Here is a 22,011-nt window from a genome sequence, read left to right as displayed (position 1 = left end):
TTCTTTCCGTTAATGGGGAATACATTGTTGTGAACAAAATGTGATTACCAATTACAATAATAAGCATGGATCATCAAATTCATGTATGAATTGTCTACCTAACTGACAAATAAACTAAGTGTAGCACAACCCATCAATTCTAAGCATGACCCATCAAATTAGTAACAACTATAGCACACATCAATCTAGAGAATGGTATTTGTAATAATAAGCCATGGAATATCAAACAAAGTATAGATTGTCTACCTACCTACAAGTATGAATTAAATTATAGAACAATCCATCAAGTATAAGAATAATCCATCAAATTAATCTACAAAGCCATTCAATGAAAACCCATGCTTAGCCATTACTAAATCCTTAATTAATCACACATAGACATGCAACCAACATAGAAAATCTAGTGTAGAGATCAATGCCCAAATAATCACACATAAGACAACATGTAATCAAATAGAGAATCAGTAGAAAGAATTAATCCATATGAATCATGTAAGAAATAATTCCTAATTTAATCACACATAGACATGTAAATAAACTAGAGAATTAATAGGAAGAATTAAACCATAGAAATCATAGAAATATACCAAGATTCATTAAATTCACGAGGCTAGAACACTAATCACAACAATATATATAAATCCCCAAAAATAGAAATACAAGGGTTTAGATTACACAAGACTTAGGGCTCATCCAAGCCCTAAGTGTAGATCTAGCCAAACATGGAGGAGGCGGATGTGGTCATGAAACCCTCAAGGGTAAGCTCTAAACATGGCTCCATCTTATTCTTCTTCTTCTTTTAAGCTCTAGAGAGAGAGAGAGAGTGGATCTAGAGATGGGTTCTTGAGATGTGCCTCCACTTCCCTCTTTCTTCTAACCCTAATCTCTAACTTTCTATAGAGAGAAACTAAAATTACAATGTAAAAATAAAATGATAAAAAAGCTTTCTTACAAAATGGGTCACTTCCTTTAAATTGAAGGTCCTTTTCTTAGTCACTAAGTCAGAAATATAGCCTAAAAATATCTAATTCAGCAACTTTTTGGCAGGTGAAAATCGGCGCGCTCGAAAATTAGACAACTAACTACCAGCACATTTTCGATCGATCCAACTCTTATCGATCTCACTTTTCTCAGATCTATCAGACTTTTCTCAGATCTATCCAACTTGGTAGTTTTTTAGCATTAGCCTTCTTCCAAATCAGCCTCCTTTTGCTCCAAATTCTCACAAAGACTTAGTTTGACTCCAAAAAGGCCTTAAGAAGCCATTTTTAGCTCGTTTTCACTTTATTGACCTAAAAAGAGAAATAACACAAAATTAGTCTAAAACAAAAAAATAAGATAGATAAAGGTCCTAGAACACTCAAGCTTAAGGGGTTTAAATGCGCACTTTTCAGCGCTCATCACACCCCCAAACTTAAATATTGCTAGTCCCTAGCAATAAATTACAAAGTAAAGGAATTAAATGAACAACTATACAACTATGAACTAGAAAGCAATAAATGGATAACGCCACTTTCGTAGGGAACACGATTGCATTTAGCGTATGCAACAAGCCTTTTAAACCCCTAGGTTACCCCTAGTGGATGAATGAACTCTCGTGAGGGTTTCCAGAAATGATACCCACAAACATTAAGCTCATTCTTTCAAAAGAGGCACCAATATTGCAAACAAGCATTAGGAGAAAACTACCTCAAGTATGTAATTTTCAACCCTTTCCAAGAAATCTCCCAAAATTTCAACATTAAGCAAGCAAGTATGGTCCTCCACACATCAAGAAAATGATCATGCATATCAAAACAACTCTAGAATCCTTTTGAGTGGACCAGCATCAAGTGTGTTGCTATCTAAGCCAACTAAAGAAATAATCACATCCTTACCCTTAAACTAGCACACAAATCTAGTACCGATCATGAAGACAAAGAGTGGACCTTTTGTGAAAGCTTTATTGTTCTAAGTGCGCTTATTCTTTTCACTCGATTTTTTTTTTTTTTTTTTTTTTTTTTTTTTTTTTTTTTTTTTTTTGTACTATCCTACGGATCAAAGATGGAAGCATAGTGCAATGTGTTGATCTATTAAGCTTTCTAGCGATCCATGAGGTCGAGCGTTAGGTCAATGACTCCCAAACTGGACAGCTTTAGGGTATTAGGCGTTCAAACACCCCTAAGGACTTACAAGCTCAAATCAACTAGGTTACAAATTAAGATAACCTCCATCTAATCATTTCCCACTTCTCACCTTTTGGGAGAAGTCCTCACTTTTTAATTTCTTTTGCTTTTTTTTTTTTTTTTTTTTCAACAATTATTAACCTAGAGTTTGGGCCCTCCACCTTTCGGCGCGAGAAATTCAGTGCTTGATGAGGCTAGAATCCCGGCTACTTAATGAAAATGGTTTGTTATCCACTTTTATCAAGATAAAAGCTTTCAATGCACTACTAGCTCAATTGGATATAACCAAATCAATAATCAACAAATCATGTACCCCACAAATGAATGCTAGTGTGTGCCTGTCCTAGTGTAGAATCCTAGAGTGAATCTCAAAATAATCACAAAATCAAGATGATGTGGACCACAAATGCAAGCAAGATATCAATCTTTCCAAAAATTTACTCCTAAATGGCGTCCACAAGGCATACAATGAGTATTGGACTCTCAAGTCAAGTAATTTTTAAATTTTATGCAATATAGTCCTCAAAAGATCAAAATCATCGCTAACATGGATTTCACATCTCAATCATGCAATTAAATCTCAAACTTAAGTAGAATGCAACAAAGTCACCTTACCCCCAAACTTAAACCACACATTGTCCTCAATGTGCAATGAGAATAATGGAAAAGATGAAAAGAGTATACCGTGGTGGTGTAGACATCAAGCCCGGCAATGATCCAATATGAAAAGAGTTTCCCCCAAACTTGGAATCAACAACCTACTTGAATAACCACACTAGCAAACTCACATCAAATATCAAATGGCATAAGATAAGTAAATCAAGCATTCTAAGGCAATATAGCACAAGATGAAAGAGAGATATGGGATCAAGCCCAATAGAAAATATGAAAGAAGCATGACTACACATAAGGGCGCGATAGTGAAATTTTTTTTTTTTTTTTTTGATATTTTTCATTTAATGAAAGCAAGTATATACAAAATGCAAGAAATAAAATGTAAAGATGTATAAACAAAATGAAAAAGAAAAAAAATAAAGAAGGTAAAATGCAATGAAAGAATATGTACAAAGCAAGAAATAGAAAACGAAAAGTAAGAAATGATGCAAGAACAAAATAATGAAAAATGAAAATAATAATAATAATAATTATTATTATTATTATTATTTGACATAACAAGTATGTACACAAACAAAAATAAAAAGGCAAGTAATTAAAAATGAAAGAAGTAAAAATGTAAGGAAATAAAGAATGCAAAGAAATAATAATTTTTTTTTTTTTTTTTTTTTTTTGGGTTGGATCGATCATAGAAAACTTGGATCAATCAGGGGAATGTTGGATCGATCATAGAAAAATTCGAACGATGGGACTGAGAGCATGCATTTTGTGTTTCTAAAATTTTTAGAAGTTTCGATCGATCCAACATAAGTTTTGTCATGACCCGGATTTTATTCAACCCGTTGGGTCAGTGATGAACCGAAGATTGACCCGATAACGGATCCAGATGCGGAAGCAAGAAACAAAACAATGGTCTCCCAAGGCACAACATATCTCTAAGACCCTAAAATGACCTTCCACGAGATCACGGAACTCAAAGAAACAAAGTGTGAAGGCAAAAGATCAGAAAAATAACAATTAAGCCCCTAGGGGCAAAGTAGTTGTTTCTAAAAGTATGGATTCAGGTGCCATAGAGTACACCATTGGAAATACAATGAAAAACTAATCAAGATGGACTTAAGAATCGCATGATTCGGAGTCCGATCGAAGGAGAAATGACAAGATGAAGAAAAACGAGCAAAACGCGTTAATCAAGGGCAAAATGGTCAATTTACAAATGAGAAGGGAGATTTGAATCTAAACAAGTTAAATAAGGTCCACACAATCTAAACTAATCATTTCACAACATTCCAAGACGTTCTAAGAACTTTGGGCATGAATTCCACAAAGCGCCCTTTTCCAGTTTAAACAAAAGCTGACACCCTCTCACTAAAACCTGAATAAATTCCACTATGATTTGAATCTGAGAATGGTATTGGTACCATTGGAAATCTGACTAAAAATCCATGAATTTAGGCTCAAGAATCACCCCATTTGGGTTAGAAATGAAGAAGTTATGGTCGTTCAAAGTCGGAACAGCAGTGCTGAAACAGAACTGAAGAAGCTGGAGCATAAAAGCTATTTAGGTCGACCGAAATGGAGTTTTGGTCGACTGAAATGACCAAAATTTTTGCTAAAAACATGTTTTTAAGGGTTGGTTGATTCAATAGACCAAAATGAGCCATCGGTCGACCAAAATAAGCCATCGGTCGATCGAAATGGCCCTGAACAATACTTTTGTCTACTGGAAAGTGTGCTTTTGATGATCAAACAAATACCAAAAGCCATCGGTTGACTGAAATGAACTTTCGAATGACTGAAATGGCTCGAAAAGCTGCTGCAATGCTAGAAAAAAGGTCTTAGGTCCAATCCTAAGGTGGTGCGTGCATCCCACATGATCCAAACATGCTAAAAAACATTTCCTAGCCTCGAAAAAGTATCCACAACATGCTAAAACAAAGGGAAACTAAAAACATACACCAATGCATGAATTTCTTTATAAAGATTCATAATTTATCCATAGATAGTTGAAAAGTCAAAACTTAAGAGTTTTGTGAGATGTGAGCATGCACGCAAACGTAAAATAACATTCTAAACATGCTACAATGGCCTACGGCCTCATGACATCCCATTTACGAAATTTGACATACCAAACTTCCAATGTTGATAAAAATGCATTTTCAAGCAAAATATGGCACCAATTGAATGCAAGTGCAAATGTAAACTTGTTTGGCCCTTGGCCTCATGTCATACATACCAAATGGATCCCAAATAGTGTATCTAAGTACACTTTACATATAATAAGGCAAAAAGAGCATGTTGAACCTAACTAAGTGTTACAACACCAAAAGTAAAGCTTAAACATGCTAACACTTGCATGTGAACAAGAATGCATTAAAAGAAACTTCAAATCTCCAAATCATCCAAGGTAAGTGCAAATCTTTGAATCTTGAATCTTGTACCTAAAAAATATCCCCACTACGTGGGTGAGTAACATAAAGCTACTCGTAGGAGATGAATATGCATCGACCTAACATTTTACAATTATATCACCTTAAGGTAAAACATGTCAAAGGGGCTCATGCCACCAAACGTCTAGTCACAATGAGACTCAGGGAGCATCCTAAGCTACTCATGCAATTTAAAGTGAACAACAGCTTACAAGTATACATACTCAGTACACTAAACAATATTTAATACATGTTATGCAACATCTAAGCATATCTACACAAGTATACATTTCATATGGAAATCTCATAAATCAAGTACACAAACACAAGTATACTAAATTAATAGGATTGTGCATGAGACAAGTATACATAGTACGAGTATACTAAATGAAAATTTAAACTCACGGAGCAAGTATACAAGTTCAAATATACCAAATAGGATTCAAATAACTGAAATAAGCATCAAGTCTCAAGCTACAAGTAATCCATGATTAACAACTTGAAATTAAATGTGAAATCAAATAGTGAAAAGACTAGGACATGCGGTCGCTAGACCAAGCAAGTATTTTCAGGTAATTACGACCCACAAAGTACCACCTAGTGTGCACTTATGACTTAGAAGACTCTTGTCTCCGTACTAGAGCCAAACCATAGCCATCACATAAATTATGTCCTCACAAGCTTTCCAAAACCAATAAGTTCAAAACTTATACAAAATCAAATGCAAGTTACAACATTCCATGCACAAGTAAGGTTGAATCCACACAATTCATGTCCTACAATTCAAGTCTAAATAGCAAATGACATGTCATCTCGTCAATATGCAATTTATACACAAACCAAGAATATTTTATAACAATTGAGCCACATTACCATCTTAAGCCATAAGTACAAAATAAGCTTCATTTTAGTAACTAGCTTCCAAGGTAAACAATTGTAATATTCTAACAAGCTATATACGTACACAAGATATATTTGAACAAGCTATTCAAGATAATGATATCACATATCATGCTAAGTCAAATTACTATCTTTAGAGACCACAAGTACTAATTCTACAACAAGTTAGTAGTATGCTCACAAGGTAATTAATTGAACTACATTTCATGAAATTATCACCTTGACATGAAAGTCTCTAGATTTCAAATCGATTTCCAAATAGGCTCAAATTAATATATGTTAATGGTCATAACATGGTCTTCACATATATCATACCTAATATCAACTTAAGTGACTACAACACTTCAAATAAAATTAATTAAGCTAATTAATTAATTTTCTCTAGATTTTCAAACATATCCAAATGTCCTCAGTTTATTATATGTTAACAAATATACCAAGGCCTAATTTACTAGCATGTCACAATTTAATTCTAAGCAACATGCATCCATGTGAATTAAATCCTAATCATAGAAAATAATTAAATTAAATTATAAAACTTGAACAAAGCATGCTCATAAGTTGAATATGCTTATAAAACATTCAATACAACATTAATATAAACCTAAGACATCTCCTACCTCAATTTGAGATGAAAATCTCAAATGCCCACTGAAATGAAACTGCTCCGAATCCGACAAAACTCCTAGGTTTTGTCGGGGACAACACGATCTACATGAACCCCCAAGAAGCCCCATCAAATGCACAACTTGAATTCAAATCCGAACTTAAGAAATGGTTAGAAATAAATTCTAATAAGGGGGAAAGGTAGAGCACATCGAGGGGAGCGACAAATGTTAAGGCCGAAGAGTTTTCACTAAGGAAATCAAGTGGAGGAGAAGAAAGAATGAAGGCAGCCCCTTGGGCTCCCATGGCTACCAGCCAAGAAGGTGAAAAAGATGATGGAAATCTGAATTTTTGACTTAAGACCCCCTATTTATAGAAAATCTCAAAAAGTGCCCCGAAAGGGTCCCGCCGGGTCCAGAAAAGTGGATTTTGAGCAAACGGGATCAAATGACAAAAATCTATGAACAAAAAAAATTCTAAATGAGAAAATATGAACAACGAAAGAAACGGCATAAAAAACTGAGTCTCGAGCAGAGATATATGCCCCGAACAAGTTCGGCGGCAACCGGGGGCCAAAAACCCTGAAACTGGAGAAAAGTGACCAAAAGAAATTTTTAAGAGTACACGACTCGACGAAATGTGAAAATGAATCCTGTATAAGGATCCAGGCTCCAGACGAGGTATTTTGCAATAACTTTCATTAATTGCACAATGGCCCTTATAAAAAGGGTTAACTGCGAAATAACCCCAGAATGAAAATATCTTCCAAAAGATATTTTCTTAGATACCCCTAAAATAAAATATCTTCAAAAGATATTTACGAAAAATACCCCAAGAAAAGGAAATAATTCCAAAGATATTTTCTTAGAGTACTTTCTTGCAAAAGTAAATATACGTATTTCGTGGAAACCACTTAGAATGAAGATACGTGAAGTCAAAAACCAACTCCGAACACAAGGAGTGATGTTATGTCAGCAAAGTGACAAGCAAAGAAAAAACAAAATAGGGAAAAAGACAAAACAGGGAAAAGGACGAAAAGTGAATAGTGTCGAAAAACGAAAAATGTGAAAATGACTCAGTTCTCAAAGGAAGTTGTCAATCCAAAGGAAAGAGTCTCAGAAACCATTTCTGAGCACTCGAGACGACACTAAGCGGCGAGAAACTGAACTCAGACAAGAAATTTCAACGAAAAAATTCATCCGTGAAATTCTGAGGAAAAAGAAAAGGAAGGAAAAGACCGGGTCATTACAAGTTCGATCGATCCAACAAAAGTTTGATCGATCCAACATAAAGTTGGATGGATCCAACATTTTTTTTTTTTTTTTTGAAGAAATTTAAGATTCAAAACAAAGTCTAAGTAAAAGTCAACCAAAAAAACAGAGATCGATCAATCCCAGATCGATCAATCCCAGATCGATCTAGAAGAGGCTCAGATCGAGCGAACATGCAAAAATCTGCACATAAGTTCGAACAATGCAACAGAGAGGCCTTTTTCAGGAGGTTCAAATAATTTTCTAAGTGTTAGAACTGAAGATCGATCCAAGAGGGGGTTGGATCGATCTTGGAACTTAAGATCAATCAGATAGGAACTTCGCACGATGGGACAGAGAGGTGATTTGGATGTAGGGTGGAAGTTCGATCGATCGAACCTCTTTTGAGATCGATCAAACAAACACAAAATGCCTATTTTCAACATGAAAGTGCATGCATTCCTAAACCATAGTTCCTAGCAGTGTGTATGAACCCAAAACAAATATCTAAACGTCACAAGAAATGAAAGATAAAAAGAAATGGGAGAGGAATAAAGTAAAAAACTCTACGAATGCTAGTGTTTAACGTCTCTAGCACGACATTGGTTCGACTCACTAGTCGAACGCATAAAAAATCGGATATGAAACATCCTTATTGACTCTATTTTCAATTTTCTCATTTAATGCCTCACTTGTGACAATGAAATCATCCACCAAAAAAATAACTTGAAAAGAAATGAAAGAAATGATATTGTTCATTTCATCTACGTTCTTGAAAACAAAATCAATCATGGTTAGGCTTGCCTCTTTGTTGTGTTCTTGAAACACATTCAAATGATCATCCACTTTGATAATTGGTGAGGCATTGTCTTTCAAAGACTCATTTGGATTAATAAGAAACACCTTCTCTTTATCCCTCTTTTCTTCCTCAAAAATTACCATCTCCTCACCTTCCAAGTTAGCTAAGGAGTCTATTAGTGAGTTCACTTCATTTTTGGAGCTTTCAAAGTCAAAACCACAATTTTTATACATTTCAAAAAGACATGTCTCAAGAGGGTCATTGGAAATAATAGAAGGAAAGCCCTCTTCAACAAGTTCCTCCTCCTCTTCTCCTACCTCTATAGTGGTCAACGTCTCCTCACTCTCTAAAGTAGCAATAGTGGAGATAAAATCAAAATCAAAACAAGAAAAGTCCTCATTAATCATATTATGCTCTATTGGATTAGCCACTAACTCACTTGCCACTTCTTCCTCTATACAAGATAGAGTGCTAGGCATTAGCTCACTTGTTTCATCCTTCTCTTCACTCTCATCATCCTCATCTATATACATTGAAGTTCTTGCCATTTTTTTATTTGCCTCTTCCTCCTCCTCTTGACAAGAAAGAGTACTTGCAATTTGCTCAACTTGAGCTTCAAGCGTGGCTAAAGTTTAAGAATGAGAATTAATAAGTGGAGTTTGTGAAATATACACATCAAGTAAAGCTAACACTTTTTCTTCAAATTCGGGGTGAGTACCTAGAAGGTGGTGGAGTTGGTTTATTATAAAATGGTGGGGGAGGGTAATAGTCACAAGGAGGATAATGAGAATAGTCAAGTCCATAATAAGATGATGCATGTTGAAATGAATTGGACTCAACCTCATAAAGATCAAAATATGGTGGAGGGATATAAGGTAAGGAGAAGTAATTTTCCCCCAAACTTGAATCAAAGAATGGCTCCATCCACATTCAAAATCCAAATACAACAAATAATGGTCTCCACATGGGCCGATGCTTGGACAAAGATTTAAGCAATAAAATGAGCCTCAACAAGGGCTATCACAAGCATGCAAAGAAGTGAAATAATTAAACAATGAGATTTTCAAGAAATGCTCACAAAAGTCCTTAAGCAACTTCAAATTCCAATGCTAGCTTTAAGCTCTAATGATTGCTTCAAGTTCCAAAGATTGCCTTCCTTGTAGTCAAGTACCTAATTGAACAAATAATAATGAGAACAAGAGAAAAGAATATACAATGGAAAATAAAATAAAAATAGAAGCAATCAAATGAACACTATTGTCTAGTTTAATTCCAACAAAACCGTTAATCCCCGGCAACGGCGCCAAAATTTTATGAGGTCGTTCCTATACGTTAAACTAATGTAATGAATGTAGGTTCAAGAAAAGCCTTTTGGGTCAAGTTTAAATTTATAAAAACCACTACTACCACTACTACTAATGTTGCAAGAGTGAGTAGGGATCATCCCAAGGGATTATACGTGTTGGAATTTAACTTCAACTCTAATGTATCAATTGATTGCAAAAGATAGAGATTGGTTGATTAAACTAAGATGTAAGGAAATTAAAATGCAATTAAAGTAAACTAGTGAGAGATAGGGATTTAAGAGATATGAAGAGAGGTCTTAGGGTGTTGGAATCACCACTAAGCTCATGTAATTAACCACTTACTTTCCATTAATGGGGAATACATTGTTGTGAACAAAATGCAACTACCAATTGCAATATTAAGCATGGATCATCAAATTCATATATGAATTATCTACCTAACCGACAAATAAGCTAAGTGTAGCACAACCCATCAATTCTAAGCATGACCCATCAAATTAGTAACAATTATAGCACACATCAATCTAGAGAATCATGGTATTGCAATAATAAGCCATGGAATATCAAACCAAGTATAGATTGTCTACCTACTTACAAGCATGAATTAAATTGTAGAACAACCCATCAAGCATAAGAATAATCCATCAAATTAATCTACAAACCCATTCAATGAAAACCCATGCTTAGCCATTACTAAATCCTTAATTAATCACACATAGACATGCAACAAACATAAAGAATCTAGTGTAGAGATCAATTCCCAAATAATCACACATAAGACAACATGTAATCAAATAGATAATCAATAGAAAGAATTAATCCATATGAATCATGTAAGAAATAATTCCTAATTTAATCACACATAGACATGTAAATAAACTAGAGAATTAATAGGAAGAATTAAACCATAGAAATCATAGAAATATACCAAGATTCATTAAATTCACAAGGCTAGAACACTAATCACAACAATATATATAAATCCTAAAAAATAGAAATACAAGGGTTTAGATTACACAAGACTTAGGGCTCATCCAAACCCTAAGTGTAGATTTAGCCAATCATGGAGGAGGTGGGTGTGGTCATGAAACCCTCAATGGTAAGCTCCAAACATGGCTCCATATTCTCCTTCTTCTTCTTTGAAGCTCTAAAGAGAGAGAGAGAGAGAGAGGATCTAGAGATGGGCCCTCTTTTTTTCTAACCCTAATCTCTAACTTTCTAGAGAAAGAAACTAAAATTACAATGTAAAAATAAAATGATAAAAAAGCTCTCTTACAAAATGGGTTACTTCCTTTTAAATAGAAGGTCCTTTTCTTAGTCACTAAGTCAGAAATATAGCCCAAAAATCTCTAATTCTGTAACTTTTTGGTAGGTGAAAATTGGTGCACTTGGAAATTATACAACTAACTGCAGCACATTTTCGATCTATCCAACTTTTGATTGATCTAGGTTCGATCGATCCAACTCTGATCGATCTCACTTTTCTCAGATCTATCAATCTTTTCTCAGATTTATCCAACTTGGCAGTTTTTCCGCATCAGCCTCTTTTTGCTCCAAATTCTCACAAAGATTTAGTTTGACTCCAAAAAGGCCTTAAGAAGCCATTTTAGCTCGTTTTAACTTTATTGACCTAAAAAGGGAAATAACACAAAATTAGTCTAAAACGAAAAAATAAGATAGATAAAGGTCCTAGAACACTCAAGCTTAAGAGGTTTAAATGCGCACTTTTCAGCGCTCATCACACCCCCAAACTTAAATATTGCTAGTCCCTAGGAATAAATTACAAAGTAAAGGAATGAAATGAACAACTATACAACTATAAACTAGAAAATAATAAATGGATAGCGCCACTTTCGTAGGGAACACGATTGCATTTAGCATATGCAACAAGCCTTTCTAAACCCCTAGGTTACCCCTAGTGGACGAGTGAAGTCTCGTGAGGGTTTTCAGAAATGATACCCATAAACATTAAGCTCATTCTTTCAAAAGAGTCACTAATATTGCAAACAAGCATTGGGAGAAAACTACCTCAAGTATGCAATTTTTCAACCATTTCCAAACAATCTCCCAAAATTTCAACATCAAGCAAACAAGTATGGTCCTCCACACATCAAGAAAATGATCATGCAAATCAAAACAACTCTAGAATCCTTTTGAGTGGACCGGCATCAAGTGTGTTGCTATCTAAGCCAACTAAAGAAATAATCACATCCTTACCCTCAAACTGGCACACAAATCTAGTACCGATCATCAAGACAAAAAGTGGACCTTTTATTAAAGTTTTATGGTTCTAGGTGCGCTTATTCTTTTCACTCAATTTTTTTTTTTTTTTTGGTACTATCCTAAGGATCAAAGATGGAAGCATAGTGCAATGTGTTAATCTATTAAGCTTTCTAACGATCCATGAGGTCGAGCGTTAGGTCAATGACTCCCAAACTGAATGGTTTTGGGGCATTAAGCGTTCAAACACCCCTAAGGACTTACAAGCTCAAATCAACTAGGCTACAAATCAAGACAACGTCCATCTAATCCTTTCCCACTTCTCATCTTTTGGGAGAAGTCCTCACTTTTTTATTGCTTTTGCTTTTTTTTTTTTTTTTTTTTTCAACAATTATTAACCTAGAGTTTGGGCCCTCCACCTTTTGGCGCGAGAAATTCAGTGCTTGATGAGGCTAGAATCCCGGTTACTTAATGAAAATGGTTTGTTATCCACTTTTATCAAGATAAAAGCTTTCAATGCACTACTAGCTCAATTGGATATAACCAAATCAATAATCAACAAAGCATGTACACCACAAATGAATGCTAGTGTGCGCCTGTCCTAGTGTAGAATCTTAGAGTGAATCGCAAAATAATCACAAAATCAAGATTATGTGGACCACAAATGCAAGCAAGATATCAATCTTTCGAAAAATTTACTCCTAAATGGCGTCCACAAGGCATACAATGAGTATTGGACTCTCAAGTCAAGGAATTTTTAAATTTTAAGCAATATAGTCCTCAAAAGATCAAAATCATCGCTAACATAGATTTCACATCTCAATCATCACTAACATGGTAAAGTGTCATTTTACGGCTTAGAGGTTGTCATTTGGGAGTGATAGTTTCCTGATGGAACGGGTCGCAATGTCTGAAGAGCTATGATTGTTTCTAGTGGTGGTGTGCCGTGAGCGTCGGTACTCTAGCTGATTAGTTTTGGTTAGTAGGGGTATTGCAGTGTATCGTATACGAGGTTTCTGTGTTGATAGTGGGTGACAGTCCGTTAGTGGCGAGGTCACCTAGAATTGAGGTCGTAGTCCTGTATGTGTTTCCAGTTTGTTCTCCTTCTTGTGTATAGGAAGCTTATTTCATCTCAGGTGAGATTGAATGTCCACGGTTGGACGATTGGTGGGTAGTGTGTGACAGGGTGTCTGGTTCATTCAGGTGCGAGTTGTTGGTCTCTTATGAGAGTGGGGTCCGTTACTCTTTTCTGTTCTAGCCCTGGCAAGGACGTTATTTGTCGTGAGTTTTGTTCTCCGTTTAGGAGTTGTACGCGTCCGTGGGTGGACGGACCTATGTGAGGTTTGTTGTGTTGTTAGAGTTCACCAGTAAGGTTTGGTTGTATAGGTCGACTCACTCCCACGGGGGGAGGTGGAGTCTTGGGTTTTGTAGTGCTTGTTCTGAGAATGGTTTTGACTGGTGGAATGAGAGGCATGGGTTGCCAAATAGGGATTTCATTTCCGGTGTATGATACTATCAGTGATGGCTAGAGATGTGTCATGAATGGCAATTGAGAATGATTAGGTGATGTGATGTGAGTCATGTGTTCAGGTGTTTTTACTGATGTCTGAATTAAACACTATCTTAAGGACAAGTGTTGGTATCGTTTGAGTGTTAAACAGCTAGAGAGAGAGAATATGTGGTTTCACTGAGGAATAATATGAGTGATTGACTTTAGTTTTAAGGTTTTAGGCATGAGACAGGTGTATTGTGTGTTCTGAAGAAGTAAGAATTGAATCGAATAATGATGTGAAGTCGTTTATCTGGTGTGGGTGTTATGAGGAAATTATAAATCTTTTGTATGGGTTGATGATTGTGACGTTTGGTGTCATGTTGCTTTTAGCTTGTTATGATTATGTGATTAAGGCATAGTTGGGATTCTAAGATTAGGTATATGACTGTATGGTCATTGAGGTTACGTAGAGGGATAGATTATTGGTGAGTGGATCTCATTGTTATTTTGCGGACTGTGTGGGTTTATGTTTGAGGTTTAGACCTGAGGACAAGAACGACGTCTATGTTGAGATTGGAATGATAATGAGAATGGTTTAGCCAACCATTTCTCCTGAGTCAGTCCATCTTTAGCACGATGTCGAGTCAAAGGTCCATGATTGTTTTACTTTGTCAGAAACAGTGAGAGCACGGAATTGCGGATTGTGTCGGTGTGATAGTGTGGATTCAGGTAGTTTGACTTGGTAATGAGGTATGTTAGGTGGGACCAAGTGTCCAATCCGTTTGATTACTAAGGATCTTGTTTCGAGGATTTATGTCTTGGGTACAGGATAGTGTACTTTACTGATTGGGTGACAAATGTTTATGCAGTTGTTTGGAGAATTATTGTTTGGTCATCTTGAGGTCGATAAGTAATATGATTGTCATACAGTGCGATTAGTAGTTATTGGTGCAGTTATGTGGTGGTGTAGCTACGTACTAGATAGTAAGTGTTTGGTCTGTTAAGGACGTGTAGATTAGAGTTGAGATGGATTGAGAGATGGACGGGATTTCTTGTTTGGGGTTTAGTATGTCCCTTAGAGGATGAGTTGGGTTGGACGTTGTTATGTCCGATGGTCTAGCGACCATTCATTTCTCGAATTTTGAAACCTTTCGTGACTGTGTAGAGTAAACTGATGTTCGTTTTGAGTCAGGCGTAAAGCCTAGTTGGTCTTATGTCATAATGAGGTGAGAGATGGGTACCGCATTTGGTTTTAATGGTAGTGGTATGTGATTGCCTAGTGACGTCCGGTGTTAAAGGTAATAAAGTTGGTGAATTCATGGTCTTAGGTTTTGTGAGGTTTCTCGGGAAAGTGTGTGGCTATGGACCTTCTTCTTAAGGAGGGTAGATTTCGAGGACGAAATCTCTTTAAGGAGGGTAGATTGTGATGTTTTTGAATTTCACCATTTTCTTTTTTTCAAGAATTTTTGTCTTTGCAAGGGCATTTTTGTCTTTTACCATTTTGCGTTCTGGACACCATGAAGTGCGCTAGTTGTGTCCGAGAGATTGTTTGGGACATTTCATAGAGTCCAGGACTCTTTGAAATGCAAGGGTGACCATTTTCACATTTTTCAGTTTTTCGAACCGAACAATCCGGTGTGGGACCCGCTACCGAAACTGTTGCTCATGAGGTTTTTGTTTAGGTCCATTTGCATCATATCAATTTTATTAAATGTATTTTATGTGGTTACAAATTAATATGTACATGTGTATATATATTGTGTGTGGTGTAAAATAAAAACAAAAAGAAAAGGAAAAAGATAAAATATTTTGGTGGGACCCACACCTTTATCAAAAAGGAATCAAGAGGCAATTTTTGCCTCATTTTCTCTTATCTCTTTCTCTCTCCCAATTGTTCTCTCTCTCACCCCCTTTACTTTGCTTTTTCTTTTTATTCTTCAATCAAAACTTTAGAGCTTGATTTCTCTTTCAATATTTAGAATTTTTGAGTGCCGTTTGCGGCAAATTGAAGCCCACGATGAGATCTACAAGTTGATCAGAACAATTTTGTGTTTGGTGCACTTTAGGAGATTTGGGATCTAAGGCACAAATTGGGGATTTTTGCTTAATTGGAGGTAGGGGTCTCTAATACTCAAATTCTTGTTCCTTTGTGAGTTTTTCTATTTTAATTGTTGTCCAGCATGATTAAATTGAATTGATTGTTCCTTAGATGATTTAATTGAGTATATGAACCATGTAATTATGTGTATTTGTTGATTTACTTGGAAAGTATACTTAATGTGTTAATTTTCTATGCCTATGATACTTAATAATTTGTTAGAAATTTTATTTGGAAGCATGTTAATTGTGTGATAATAATTCTCTCTATTTCCATAGTATTAAAAAGACATATGATACGCATATAAGCATTGGGCATGAAAGAAAAGGGAAAGTGTTTTGAAATGAAATTGAAAAGGGGATTTTGGGGAGAAATTTGAGAAAATGGTTTTGAGAAAACCCGGTCGCCGCGAAGTTACCGAAGGCCGGTGTGTTAATATAACCTAGAGGGAATTAGGGAGATTGCCCCAAATGATGTTGCGGAGGTACCAAAGGTCAAGGACAGTAGTCATTCCTTCTCTCGTGTCGCTACAGAGTCACCAAATGGCGGGGTTATATTAACAGTTTGTGAAATGATGGAAGTTTTTTGAAAAATAGGGAGTGACATGCATGACATTGCATTCATGGCACGACAATCTTTTGTTTTAGACTTGAAAATGTATATTGTATTTTTCCCGGCTTTATATGACCCCGTTCCCTATTGTCCTATTCATTGTTTAGATTCATGGGGCTACAAGAGGTGGGTCTTAGGCACTACCTACTGAGTAATTTACTCATCCCATTACATTTAACATTTTTCAGGACACGGATGGCAAGTGGCGGACGACGCTCCTCTACAGGGTTCGATGGGTTAATAGACCGTTTTGACATACTTTGTAGCTTATTCTATTATTATTATCTATTTATTTATTATTACTTATTTTTTTTATAAACCTGGAATGACACGTATAATATGTATTGACGTAGGAAAGAATGGTGTTGTCCCTAATTGACCTTAGGTTCGGTTAAGGACCCGGCTAACGGTTCGGAACTACGGGCTCAAGTCATTACACATTTGGTTGCTTTATCATGAACGATGATAATGGAAGTGTGATAATTATTTGGTTTGCGGCTACCATATATTATATGCGTCACCATACAACAAATTATTTGGAGGAAGATTGGCTCGTTAATGTGGTTTATGAATGTTATCAATGTAAGGGGTTCTGTTTTAGTAATGATGTTGTTTGTTGGGTAAACAAAACATGTAGAGGGTTAACTCTTATGTATGGTTGGCAAGATCATTCGAGATTTACCTTATTATGACCTGGTCTTTTTCCTTCTTTTCCTTTTCCTCAAAATTTTTACGGATAAATTTTTTCTGTTGACTTTTCTTTTCTGAGTTCGGTTTATCGTCACTTAATGTCGTCTCAAGTGCTCGGGAATGGTTTCTGAGACTTTTTCATTTGGATTGACAACTTCCTTGTTAGGACCATGTCATTTTCACATTTTCGTTTTTTGGCACTGTTCACCTTTTTGTCTTTTTCCCGTTCGTCACCTTTTTGGTGTATCCTCACTTTTCGTATTCGGAGCTGATTTTTGACTTCATGAGTTTTCATCGCAGTTGATTTTCTCGAAACACATAGCTTTATTTTTAGAGTAAAGCTCGTTGGTTGCTTCTTTCTCCCGAAGGAGCGTGAATGAAAGAATTCTTCAGAAACATTTATGTTTCTTGGGGTGTTTTTCATCAATATCTTTTGAATTATATTTTCATTCTGGGCAGTTTTGCAGTTGTTCCTTTTTGTAGGGGCCATTGTGCAATTACCGAAAGTTATTACAAAATGCCTCGTTTTGAGCCTGAATCCTCATACGGGATTCATTTTCACTTTTCGTCGAGTCGCACACTCTTAGAATTGTCTTCTAGTCGTTTTCCCTAATTTTAGGGTTTCTGACCAGTAATGACACGGTCATTTTCCTCCCTTTCCTTTTTCCTGAAATTTTACGGATGAATTTTTTCTGTTTAATTCTCTTTTCTGAGATATGTTTCTTGTCGTTTAGTGTCATCTCGAGTGCTCATAATTGACTTCTGATACTCTTTCGTGGGGATTAACAACTTCCTTGGAGGACCGAGTTATTTCCGCATTTTCACTTTTCGGGACACTATTCACTTTTGTCCTTTTCCCTATTTCGTCCTTTTCCCTATTCTGTCTTTTCCCCGTTTATCACATTGTTGGCACAACCTCACTTCTCATGCTCGGAGTTAGTTTTTGACTTCACGTGCCTTCATCTTCAATGGTTTCCTCGAAATACGTATCTTTACTTTTGCAAGAAAGTACTCTTGTTGCTCTCGGTGTCCATAGGGGCATGGATGCACAATTTTTTGAAATTATTTTCTTTTCTTGGGGTGTTTTTCGTTAATATCTTTTGAAGATATTTTATTTCAGGGGCATCTTGGAAGATATTTTCATTCTGGGGCAGTTTCGCAGTTAACCCTTTTTGTATGGGCCATTGTGTAATTAACGAAAGTTATTGCAAAATATCTCGTCTGGAGCCTGGATCCTCGTACGGGATTCATTTTCACTTTTCGTTGACTCATAGAATTTCCTTCTAGTCGTTTTTCTCCAGTTTCAGAATTTCTGGACCCGGTTGCCGCTGAACTTGTTCAGGGCATAACTTTCTGCTTGGGACTCGGTTTTTGACGCCATTTCTTCCGTTATTCATATTTTATCATTTTGAATCTTTTTCGTTCATGGAGTTTTGCTGTTTGAGCGCGTTTGCTCAAATTCCACTTTTCCAGACCCGACGGGGTCCTTTCGGGGCACCTTTTGAGACTTAATATAAATAGGTGCCTTAAAGAAGAAAATCAAGATTTTCTTCATCTTCTTCCTTTCCTTGGCCGGTAGCTGTGGGAGCTCCATGGCTGCCACCCTTTGACCTTCTCCTCCACTTGATTTCCTAAGTGAAATCTCTTCGGCCTTTACGTTTATCGCTCCCCTCGACGTGCTCTACCATTCCCCCTTATTAGAATTCATTTCTGACCATTTCTTGAGTTTGGCCTTGAGGTCAAGTTGTGATTTTCATGGGGCTTCTTGGGTATTCATGTAGATTGTGTTGTCCCCGTCAAAACCCTTCGATTTCGGCAGATTCAAAACACTTTTTTTTGGGTGGGGATTTGGGAATTTATCTCAAATTGAGGTAAGGGGTGTTATAATTTAAATTCTTGCTATATTACATGCTTGTGATGCTTATACAACTTGATTACATACTTGGATGTAAAATCTAGAGATTTTATTATTTATTTTTCTTGTGAAGGATTTAATTTCCCGGTTGGCCATAGTTTTGTTTAATCATGTGGCATGATAGAATATTACCCCTTGATATGTAGATTGATATATATTAAATCTAGATTATTTGGACAAGTAATGAAGATTTTATTTAATATTTATCTTGAATAAAATATTAAATCATGTGGCCTTATCTATCTTTAAATCAACATGTGATAGCATACTATATTAGGCCCTAGCATGCTCTTCAACATAGATTTATTTGAGAGTAATTGGAGAAATTTTGAAATCTAGTAATATTTAATTAATTAGATTAATTAAATTGCTCCGAGTGTACTATTCACTCCGTTGGAAATTCGACTTGAAATTCTTGATGTACATGCTGTATAGTTTCACATATATTAAATCTAGAATATTTGATTAGGTTTTGAAACCTTTCATTTATTATTTTTCTTATATTAAAGTTTAATACTCAAGGCCATAACTTGCATGAAATGTACTTGTATTGTGTTCTTAAATCAAGTTATGACATGTTGTATAACATATATTAAATTGAGGTCATTTGGATGACTTTCAAAATCTAGAGATTTTAATTAAATGAAATAATTAAAATCCATTTAATGGTTCTATGCACTTGATTAAGTTTCTAACCTTGTATTCATGATTGTCTTGATAAGTTCCTTCACGTGTATTACATTGAGCATAATCAGATAAGTTTGAGACTTACACTTACTTGTTTTACTTGTATGGAACTTAGTTCACTTAGTTGTAACTTGTATTCTATGGAACTTTTAGCCTTTAACATGTAACTAGACCCCATGTATCTTGATTTCATTAATGTACTTAATGAACTTGCATTATTGTCTTAGAATGATTTAATTATCCATGTATTGCTTAGTAAATAATTAAATCATTAATCTTATACTTGTGGTATTTTTACATCAATTGATTTTATGTGATACATATCCTAATTTGTAGTCTATGTAAATGCGTACTATGATTTCTTGACATTTCACATGCCATGTTAGTTGAGAACTTAGGGCATGACTTGTATGTTTCCAAAATCTTAATTGTGCATGAAACGTGTTTAATGCATTACTTGTGTCTTGATGCTATCTTGACTTGCACAACTTGTTGATTTTGGAAACTTGGTGATATCAATCAAGATTGACATGGCTAGGACTTGGTTCTAGTACGGGGGAATGTCCCTCTATGCTATAGTGCGTACTTGGGGAAGGTACCCATGGGTTAGTATCCCCAAAGTGATCCCAAGGTTCCGGTTTTCTATAGTACGCATTAGGGGAAGGTACCCATGGGTTAGTAGCCCTAAAGTGATCCCAAGAGTACAGTTTTAATCTGGGCGATATCCGAGTTTCCACATTGGTTGATTTCACTCTTTAAATTTCAAGTTGCCATTCCTTGAAGATTTAAACTTGTCGTGTATGTGAAATGCTCCAATCATGTTAATTGTATTGATAATTCAATTCATATTAATCTATGTTCTAATATCCTTTTGTCGTGTTGTATGGAATTATTCCAAGCCTTACTTAATTGTATTGATAATGTAATTCATGTTAATCTATGTTCAAGTAACCTTCTTGTTATGTTCTTGGATTATCCCAACTTTGACTTGTTTTATATATGTATATATATCTTGATTCTTGTTGCTTATACTCCATGGTAGCTTAGGATGATCCCTGAGTCTAATCTTTGACATAGACATTAGGTGGCATGATCTCTTTTGAACTATATCATGTTAGTCCTAAAAATCTCTAAAGAAATTGAGTCGATGCATGCTCATCCCCTACGAATAAACTTGTTATTCTTGTTTATTCACCCCGAAGTTACGGGGTGTTTTGCAGGTAAAGAAGTTTTATTGTGGGATACACAACACTTTTAGACATGCTAGAAGTCTTGAAGTGTTTTTGATGACATTGAATATGCACATGTTAGCATATCATATTTGCTTTTGTTTATTTTGACAAAGCTTGTATCTTTTGATTCCATGTATGTAATGTGTACCTAAGTACACTCTTTACAATGTATTTAATATGTATGAGATAAGGCCGGAGGCCATTAACATGTATATTGAATTCTATGTATGTTTTAACTTCATGAAATATTATGAAAACATTGAAAAATGCCAAGTCATTGTCTCACCTTGGTTGCATCGGGTGTGGGAATTCTATTTTCATTCTTTCATAGGGTCTCATTAATCTTGTTTGAAGTGTGGCCAAGGGCCAAATGGTAATTTGAAATCATTTGTCAATTTTGGTTTTCATATTTTCCATTTCAAGTTCATTTTTGCCTTTTTAGCTGTTAGGGGGTCGGATTTTGACTCAGCCATTTCCGGGAGCTGCAGACTATTCCCGCACGCTCAAAATCACCATTTACGTCTGCGTGCATGATCGTTTCCTGGAAAAACCCTTTCCTTTGTGATTTGAGCCTCCTATGGAATCATTTTTCAATTTTGTTGCATAATCTGTTCTAGGAGCATTATAGACTTTTCACATCAGTTTTATTTTCTTCTTTCGACATAGTCATTTAGAAAAAAACATGATTTTAGGGGGGTTTCTTCTTCGTGTTTTTCCAGAAAACATCGTCTTGGTACCGGAAATCCCTCGTGAAGTTTCAACTTCCAGTTTTAGTTTAGCAACGTTTTAGCTCTTTCGACCAGATTTCTTGGGAGGGCATTTTGGCCATTTTTTAGTGAGTTTTTTTTTTTAATTCTCTTGCGTATCATGTAGAAAACTCAATTTTGAGGGGGGTTACTTCTTTGTGTTTTTGCAACAAAAATCATCTAGGCCTCCAAATTCAGCCTCTGTTCTGGATTTTTCTGAAAAAAAAACACACAACAGCTTTATGGGC

This window comes from Cornus florida, unplaced genomic scaffold, assembly GCF_030987335.1.
Source record: "Cornus florida cultivar Cherokee Brave unplaced genomic scaffold, ASM3098733v1 CherokeeBrave_3.0.0_Hap2_Chr02, whole genome shotgun sequence".
NCBI classification, from domain to species: domain Eukaryota; kingdom Viridiplantae; phylum Streptophyta; class Magnoliopsida; order Cornales; family Cornaceae; genus Cornus; species Cornus florida.
The sequence above is the reverse complement of the archived record's forward strand: the minus strand, read 5'-3'. Positions refer to the sequence as shown.